The sequence below is a fragment of the Meles meles genome, chromosome 7 (assembly GCF_922984935.1).
Source record: "Meles meles chromosome 7, mMelMel3.1 paternal haplotype, whole genome shotgun sequence".
NCBI classification, from domain to species: Eukaryota; Metazoa; Chordata; class Mammalia; order Carnivora; family Mustelidae; genus Meles; species Meles meles.
The window spans coordinates 40,520,976-40,531,137 of NC_060072.1; the positions used below are offsets into that span (position 1 = coordinate 40,520,976).

The window sequence follows — 10,162 nt, forward strand, 5'->3', positions numbered from 1 at the left end:
TTAAAGCAACAAGCATTTATTTCATGCTTATAGGTCTATAGGTTGTCTGGGAAAGTTCTGTTTTACACTTAAATTAGATTCGAGAACTTTTTTCTCATTCTAGTCCCCCAAATACCCAGGTCAAGTGCTTTTCATTTCAGATCGAAGAATCTCCAAGAAAACTGAACAGAAGTTTTTAATGTTTCTTGGGTCTTCAACTCAAAGCTGGTACATTCTAAATGCACACTCTTTCCATTGCCAAATGAAGTCATAGGGTCAAACCCAAAGTCAATGGCATAGGAAAATATACTAGGCTCACAATGAATCATACTAGGGAGGAGAAGAAAGGAAGAACTACAGATAAATAATACAGTTTACCACAGAATTCATGGAAATGTATAAAATATTCACTACATGTTGGATATTTAATGTTTAAATTCTATATATCCTAAAATTCTATACTTTTAGCACAACTTAAAAATTGCTTTCTAAAAACATCAATAATAAATAAAAATTAATTTCTATGCAAAGGGGACTGTCAATAAAATAAAAAGACAACCTATTGAAAGAAAGAGGATATATGCAAATGATATATCTGATAAGGGATTGATATTCAAACTAAATTAGATTGAATACACAATCTAATTACACAACTCAACATCAAAAATAATAATTCAATTAAAAAATGGTCAGAGGATCTGAACAGACATTTTTCCAAAGAAGACATCTAGATGGCCAACAGACACATGAAAATATGGTCAACGTCATTCATCACCAGGGAAATGCAAATCAAAACCACAATGAGAGATCACCTTATACTTGTCAGAATGACTCGAATCAAAAAGACAGGAAATTACAAGTGTTTGCAAGGACACGGAAGAAAAGGACTCTTGTGCACTATTGGTAGGAATGGAAATTGGTACAGCCACATGGAAAACAGTATGGAGTTTCCACTAAAAATTAAGAATAGAATTGCCATGTGATCCAGTAATTCCACTACTGGGTATTTACACAAAGAAAATGTAAACACGAATTTGAAAACATACATGTGCCCCTATGTTTACTGCAGCATTATTTACAATAACCAAGCCACCCAAGTGTCCATCTATATATGAATGGATAAAGATGTGGGGTGTTATGTGTGTGTGTGTGTATATAACAAATTTATTACTAATGTTAAGTGTAATCAGTCGGAGAAAGACAAATACCACATGATTTCACTCATGTGGAATTTAAGAAACAAAACAAAACAAATGAACAAACAATCAGAAAAAGAGAGAAAGGCAAAAGAAAATAGTGTCTTAAAATTAGAACAAACTGGTGTTTGTCAGAGGGAAAGTGAGTGGGGGGATGGGTGAAATAGATAAATGGGATTAAGAGTACACTTTTCTTGAGCACTGAGACATATATAGAATTGCTGAATGGTTACACTGTACACCCAAAACTAATATCACTCTATATGTTCATTATCTATCATCCATCTGTCTGTCTATCTATCATGCTTGTCCTAATTTTTTATTGGTCACCTCTAGGCCTGTGCCCAGCTAGGTGGGCTGTAAGGAAGGGGCCACCACTCACCAGCTCCCAGCTGGGAGAATGAAAAGGCCTTGCCCTTAGCCTCCCAGTGGTAGAGATTGGAGGGGCAGGTATAGCTTTTCCTGAGCCAGCATGGGGTATCCATGTAAGAGCACAGGTGGGGGTCTAGAGCCCAAGCTTTCCACCTGTCAGCCTAGTTGTGTTTGGAGTATTCCTTGCTGTCATCCATAGTGGGCTTTATTGTGTCATTGCCTGGCTTGCATCCAGTAGAACAGATTTCTTTCCCCATGCTCATTTGTGGGTTGGAAGTCTTGGACCAGATGTAGAGCTATGTCCATGGAGCACCCAGAAGTAAATCATTGACAATGATTGGTGATGTGCACCCTTGCCATGGATGATAAACAGGCCCCTGTAGGCAATGCCTTCATCTTCCTTCAGCACACAAGAACCTTGGGACAAGCTTCTGGTTACATTGGCAGGCAGGGGCATGTCCAAGCCTCCCTCCTTCTCAAGAGGATCAAGCTTGTTTTTTTGTTTTGTTTTTTTTTTTATATTTTATTTACTTGACAGAGAGAAATCACAACTGGGCAGAGAGGCAGGCAGAGAGAGAGGAGGAAGCATCCCTGCCGAGCAGAGAGCCCGATGCAGGGCTCGATCCCAGAACCCTGGGATCATGACCTGAGCCGAAGGCAGAGGCTTTAACCCACTGAGCCACCCAGGCGCCCCAGAGGATCAAGCTTGTTGATCCAAGCCAGGTGGGTGAACTGAGAGTAGTCAGAGAGCCCAGCAGCTACCAGCCTAGCTTGCTAAAATCCTCAGCATGTTCTCTGAAAATGATCTCCATGGGACAGACAAGAGGTGATGTTCAGTGGATAGAAAAAGAGGACCAAAATTTTACCTCTGTAGTCAGAAAGCTTCACCTCCTTGAAGGTGCCATCCACCACAGAGGTGTCTCAAGGTCTAGGCTGGGCTTTTGCTGTGCATGTTTTCTGAGGCCACGAAAAAGTTGCGTGAGCAAGGGTGGGACATGCAGACTAGCAGACTGGGGAACACACATTTCGGTATGCCATTATACTTCAATTAAAAAAAATTTTAAAAGGAAAAAAAATGCTTCCTACCTTATAAGTTATTCTCTTATTAACACTGTATATGTATTAACACAAGCCATCCTTTTCTATTTTTACACCATTTTTTTTTTAAATAAAGAAAGCATGGATCTTGAGTCATTTTCAGGAAACTCTTGCATAACTCCTCAACTTATTGCCTATTGGCTCCTAAGTAGTATCTACAGCAACTGAATTACTTTAGATATTATGTTCACAGTTAATATGATTTTAAATGTATATTGTTTTCAATGTACCTCTAAGTAAAAGCTTTCACAACTGTAGTCTGATTCCCCTGTGTAGAATACAACTGATACTTGTTTTAATTAATTCTCCACAGCTGCCCTCTATTGCACTGGCAAACTTAAGAATCATCAGAAGACTTAGTGTTTCAATTAGGCTCTGTTATTCCGTACCACTCTTCAGCTATCAAGGACAGTGTTGCTGCTATTGCCTTTACCCAGGGATACCTCTCCTTGGGGCTTCCATTTTATTCATTGTTTTGTTCGCTTTTTTTTTTTTTAAAGATTTTATTTATTTGACAGATAGAGATCATAAGTAGGGAGAGAGGCAGGCAGAGAGAGAGAGAGGAGGAAGCAGGCTCCCTGCCAAGCAGAGAGCCGGACATGGGGCTCGATCCTAGGACCCTGGGATCATGACCTGAGCGAAAGGCAGAGGCTTTAACCCACTGAGCCACCCAGGCGCCCCTTGTTTGCTTGTTTTAGAATGAATGGTTTAGGTGTTTGTCTCCCTCAAGGAAGAAGCTGATTCTGATTTACCTTAGTACTATTTGCACCTATTCCAGTGCCTGAAACCTAGTAGGTACCCAGTATATGCCAATTAAAGGAAGATTGGCTGAATAAACAGATGATGCCTCTCAATGTTACAGAGTGAAGTTCTATTTTGAAAATAATAACTTTTGACTCAGAAATATCCAAATTGATTTCTTTTATGTAGAAAGTGAAAAAACTTAAACTATCACCAAGTAAGATGAAAAAAGATCAACTTTTTTTTTTTAAACTTAAAATGTCGGGGCGCCTGGGTGGCTCAGTGGGTTAAAGCCTCTGCCTTCGGCTCAGGTCATGATCCCAGGGTCCTGGGATCGAGCCCCGCATCGGGCTCTCTGCTCCACAGGGAGCCTGCTTCCTCCTCTCTCTCTGCCTGCCTCTCTGCCTAGTTGTGATTTCTCTCTGTCAAATAAATAAAATATTTAAAAAAAAAACTTAAAATGTCAAGATGCTCCCTTTTTAATGTGTGAATCAATTATGTAAATTAAAGGGGAATTTAGGAATATTTTTTAAGAAATAACAATTTTAGGTAAGCAATTGTAGGGAAGATAATAATCATACATGCCAAGACTACATGATTCTTCCGCAGGCCCCATGGGGAGATATCGATGCCCTGGTTGAGCAAAAATTCTTTGCCAGTACATATGGCATAGCTACATATATCATTCCCTGTTATGTTGACTCCTGGGCAGAAGTTTTGTCCCCAAAATTCATTATGCTGCAAAGCCGCATATCTATATCGGGGAATGCTGAAGTACTGAAGCCAGGAGAGCCAAGGCACAATGGTTCTGAGATTTACCAACAGCCCTGAAAATATCATCATAAACACAAAGGAGATGGTCATGAGAAGTGTCGCTATGGATACCACACTCTGGCCTGCTGCTATGGCCAGTGCCATAGAACTGGCCGAATAAGCCACCATCATAAGGGTGAACATCATGACGAAGAAGGCCTCCACAACTGGTTTCAAGCCTAACAAGAAGTATATTATACAAGTAAATATAATACTTGGTAACATCCTCATGGGTAGTAAATCAGGTAACAGTTTTCCAAAGAAATAAGATGACACTCTGTAGTATCCACTGATATACTCATGTATAAAGAACTTCTTCTCGACCACAAGAGCTCCACAGCTGACACACTGCTGAAACACTGGTTGGTCGTCAGGAAGAAGAGCACCCCTGACCTATTCTGGATTCCTGTAGGATCGTTTTTTTTTTAGATCATAGAAAATGGCACCTATAACCAATCCCAGGATGACTGTTACAATTATCTGAGCTATAGAGGCCTGGGGATTACCCAGTAAGTTTTTGAATGAACGCTTGGAAATCCATCTGAGTTGATGACAGAAGGAGGTGGCATAGGTGATCTCCCTTAAGGCTGAGCTCTTCCTTTTCTGACCCTTTAAAGAGTTCATCTAACTCATATTTCGTTTTTCTGTGGAAGTCAGAGTTGGCATAAAACTCAGCTATTTTTTCTACAAGTGGAGTACCTCTCTTGGAAGGCTCTTCAGTCTCCTTAACTTCACCCTCTTGGTCCTTCTGTTCAATTTCACAGCAGAGGAATCTCCATTAATGACATCCAGGAAGAAGTCTGCAGAGTTATTATAAGACTCACACTGGTAATCTACTGACGCAAAGTACCCCAAGGCCTCCTGGGCAGGCCCGTGGAACATTAGTTTTCCTGAGGCCAACAAGGTGAGGCTATCAAACAGCTTGAAGATAGAATAACGAGGCTGATGAATGGAGAAGATGATCATTCGTCACTGTTCAGACATCTTCTTCAGGAGCAAAAGGACAGCATTTGCTGTGCTTGAATCTAAGCCAGTGGTGGGCTCATCTAGGAACAAGATGGCTGGAATGGTAATAAGCTCCATTCCAATACTAGTCCTTTTTCTCTCTCCTCCAGACATACCACGTATAAATTGAGTTCCAACCTTGGAATCTGCCACTTTATCCAGAACTAACTGCTGAATGACCTTGTTAATTCGCTCATTTTTTTCATGACTCATCATGGTTGTCGAAAGCCGGAGAGCTGCTGAGAACTGTAATTTTTCTCTCACTGTCAGAGTTCCCATCGGGACATCATCTTGTACCACATGACCTGAATTACATTTGAAATTGGCAGGTCGAGGTGCTCCATTTATCAGAACATCTCCAGATAATCCATTCAGATCTTTCCTTGCAGCTAAGATAATCTAACAACAAAGATTTGCCTCCACCTGTGGGTCCCAGAATGGCATTGAGGCCAGGTCTCATGATGCCATTGATATTCGTTAGTATTACCTTCTCAACTGTTTTTCAACCAAAAAGAAAGCCACTCTTCACTTTGCCTCGATAGTAAATATTATGAAAACTTAACACAGCTACTTCAGTAAAGGTCTTCTGGTTGTTGGAGGTCATCTTGGAGAGGTCACTGGTGTTTCTTCCTGGCATTGGGATAAAAACTTGGTCATTTTTGGAAGACATCGGGAGAGTTTCCACCTTTTCAGCTTAACAGAGGTTCAGTTCCACTGAGGTCTTCAATCTCAGAGTACGTGTGTCCCAAAGATCAACTTTTTTATAAATTTATAAATTTTATAAATTTATAAATTTATAAATTTATCATGCAAGACATGTTGGGATCAAGATGGTATAGTCAAGGAACTCTATGTGGTTGGCATGAGCCTCCACTGGCACATAAGAAACAGCTCTAATTCCAAAGAATAAAGGTTACCATGCTATGTAAAATATCAAACATCCTAGATATACCCCAGAGCTCACATCCACGGTTTCTGGTTAGATGGAAAAACGCAATCCCAAGAGGCATTACTGGGATGAAGTAATTATTGTAGAAAGAGAGTAGTCAGTTTAAAAGCATATCAAAGTTCCTGCCCCAGGTTCACCTTTAGTACATCAGAGTTTAAGTTCAGGTTGGCAACAGATCTCAATTTCACTGTACCTTAGGAAAGAGGAAAAAGAAAAGGGAGAAAGATGGCATTACTGAATAGTATTTTCTAGGCATTTCCTTGAATGCTTGCACATACATTATTTATTTATTCAATACATGTTTAGTGAATGTCTAGTTGTGTTATGCATCATTTTATGTGCAAGGCTGAAATAGAGGACAGTATGAAGTCCAGTGAAGGAGATTTAGAATTATATATAAAATAATAAGACATTTCAGGTACAATTTGTTCTACAAGAATGTAAGACTTCCAACCTGGACATGAGGGCAATGGGAAAGCTTCCAGTGGAGGAAGTAGATACTGAGCTGAGAACTGGAGGGTGAATGAGAGGTAGCCAAGGGAGATTTCCAAAGAAAGAAAAACATGGGAAGCTCAATGTATTTCTTTTATAAGCCATGTTGTTCAGTTTGGACTGCAGAATTTGAGAACCACTGTCAATTTTCACTTGTCATTTTGACAGTCTCTTAAAGATTGATTTATTTATTTTAGAGAAAGAGAGCAAGCATGTGCAAGCAAAAGGGAGAGGGAAAGAATCTTAAACAGACTCCCCACAGAATGTAGAGTCCCATGAAGGGCCCAATTACATTACTCTGAGACCATGACCTGAGCCCAAATCGGAGATGGACACTTAATGGACACCCACGTGCCCCTGACAATGTTTTATATGAACATCCTTCCCCTTGGTAGAATTCCCAAAGGGAGGGTATGGAGATATTCCTTCCCCAAACTCTGAAAGCTAGGGTCCTATTGGGGGTCAAACTCGCTCAATCAGTGAAGACTGTGTTTGTAACATATTCTTGGCCATGGTTGGTTGCTCTTATTTGCAGCCCAATTCCCTGATAATTCAGTCTTTAAAGGATTATAAGCAGAAAAGTGGCAAACAGAGGTTTACAGTTTAGGACAATTTGTCTAACTGTGGAGTTTATAACATGAAGGAGGGTGGCTAGTCAAGGAGTCTAGTTCTGGGAGTCTGCCATCAGCCAAACTAGAGATACCAATGGCCACCTATAGTGGTGTCACTGGGCAAGGAGAATAGCCAGTGGCCCTAAGAGACATTGATGGAGAACTTACAAATATGAAGGCATTAAGGAGGAGGAAAGACGGTGGCTTGCTTCATTCCCATACAAAACATTTACTGACCAACTTCTGAGTACACGTTATGGTATATAGGCAACTATATGGAAGAAATAATATAGGTGCAACAGTTAGAGTTTAAATAAGCTAAAACCTTTTTCAGAGTGACTTAAAAACAGGAATTTTTTAAATCATTTATGTGAGAGTTCAGAGATAAGATTATTGATTTAATCTAGTAGCTAAATTAAATCTTTCTGATATTGTTTTTGTGCCTTTTCTTATTGGGAGGTATGACTAGGATTAGAGCAGTTTGGAGCCACAAATCTGTGCCCAAAAATGCTTAGAAGAAACAGGGCCACCTCTTCTTGTATCTATCTTCTAATGGAACGTCCATATTTTCCAACAGTTTCAGAAAACTTCTTCATCACTGTTGTGTATTAGGGCATGTGTTCATTCATGAAATAATTACTATTGCTAGAAAATTACATGTGTTACAGGCTTAAGCATGGGTTCCTCTAACAAGATTTAGGAAAAAATATATAATAGTAATAAATAGAATGAGGGTAAAAATAAACAGTATTAGCAATCTCAGGGGAAAAGATGGTGATAGAACACAGTTTCTTTTTTTAATCACAAGAGAATATACAAGTAACTTTGTTCCAGTGTTTGAAAAGATAGATAAAATGGGCAATTTTATTAAAAAAATAAGTTACTAAAATTGATTTAATAAGTAGAACAATTGAATAGACCAGCAGCCATTAAAAAACTGTACTGGTTGGGGACCAGGGAGGAAAAAAGAAAAAAAAAAAAAAAAAACAAGAGGCGTTCTCTAAAATAAGCAGTAGATCCAGATCATTGCACCCATAAGTTTTAACAGATGTTAAAGTTATTAATAACCCATGGGTGTCTGGGTGGCTAAGTCAGTTAAGTGCCTGCCTTTAAACTCAGTTCATGATCCCAAGGTCCTGGGATCCAGTCCCACATTGGGCTCCCTGCTCAGCCGGGAGTCTGCTTCTCCCTCTGTCCCTCCCCCGCCTCATGCTCTCTCTCTCTCACTCTCTCAAATAAAATCTAAAGAAACAATGATAAAGTTGTTAGTAATCCTTATACTACCAAATTATTTTCAAAACAAAAAAATAATGGAAAATGACCTTACTCATTTTATGAATCTAATATAGAATATCTGGGAATTAGGTAAGGTATAAAAATTAAATTATAGTTAAATCTCACCTTTCAAAAAACACGAAGAAATAAAAAGAAAGCGGAAATCAAATTCAACCCAATATAGTAAAAAGTAATAAAAAATACAAAAATGTTTATTTCAAGAATGCAAGGTTGGTATAATGCATTTTTATTTATTTATTTACTTATTTATTTGACAGACAGATCACAAGCAGGCAGAGAGGCAGGCACGGGGCGGGGGTGGGGGAAGCAGGCTCCCCGCTGAGCAGAGAGCCCAATTCGAGGCTTGATCCCAGGACCCTAAGATCAGGATCCCTGAGCCGAAGGCAGAGGCTTTAACAGACTGAGCTACCCAGGTGCCCAGTATAATGCATTTTTTAAAAAATTACCAATTCAATATAAAATATGGATCTAGTACCTCAAAGATCATATGATGGAGAAAAAAAAATAGGTGCAGAAAAATACCATTTGAAAAATACAGCACCTTTTTATTTAAAAAGCAATTTAGGAGTCAATGGGAACATCTTTACCTGATAAAGTGCTATCAAAAATCTGTAGGAATATTATTCCTAAAAGTCAAATGTAAGAATCTTTCCTACTGATGTGAGAAATAAAACAAGTGTTCTGTTATCATTGAGTTATTGAACATCGCCTGGGTTGTCCTGGCCAATATTATAATTCAAGAAAAGTAAATACGAAGCATACAAATTTAAAAAGAAGTCACAAAATAGTTGCTATTTACATAGAACATCCAAGACAATCTTAGACTGCATTCTATCAAACAGAAGGTTTAGTAAGTTTGTTGAATACAAAATCAACATACTAAAGTCATTAGAATTCTTATAAGTAAGCAATTATAAATTAGAAAATCCTATGCAGGATATAAATATTCACAGTAGCAATGCAAATTATATCCACCTTTAGTACCTGTTAGGACTAAGTTAAATGAAAATTGTGTGAGACAGTCAAAGAAAAAAATATAAATTATTAAAGTACACAAATGTGGATAAGTGGATAGATAGATCAGATTCATGTTTATACAGGAAGCAGAACATGTCCATCTTGGCCAATTTTGGGTGGTGTGCACACTAAATTTTTATATTACTTATTGTAATTTGGTGCATATTTTTTAACTTTTCAAAACAAAAACAAATCAATAAAAGAAGTTTCATGTTTCTGAAGAGAAAAATATATTCTACTACATAAATTAGTAACATAAATTTCCTACCAATGCTTTTTGTAAGTAAAAGTTTGACCCTAGCGTTTTATTCCTAGGACAAAGGCAGAAATGTTTCATAGAGTGTCTGCCTAAAAATATTTGCTGCTTGAAACCAGGAAATAAGAAAGTCTATTCAAAAGTACATAAAAAGTGGTATGATAGGATTAAAATCTTAAGTAAAAACTCCCAAAGTAATTTTCTGCCCCTGTTTTCATTAAAATGATTATGTCAATATAGAGTCTCAAGATAAGTATGCTATAAAACTGTGGTACTCTTCACCGTTCAGAAAGAAATCAAATAAGTGAATGTGACTGGGAAAGTGTTTATGAAGCAA

The 10,162-nt window shown here is 38.3% G+C and overlaps 2 pseudogenes; both read right to left on the bottom strand.

The window, feature by feature from the left end:
* Window positions 1–1,708: 1,708 nt before the first annotated feature.
* On the bottom strand, window positions 1,709–2,572 carry LOC123946323 (annotated as a pseudogene).
* A 1,330-nt stretch (window positions 2,573–3,902) lies between these two features.
* Window positions 3,903–5,874, bottom strand: LOC123947144 (annotated as a pseudogene).
* Window positions 5,875–10,162: the final 4,288 nt, after the last annotated feature.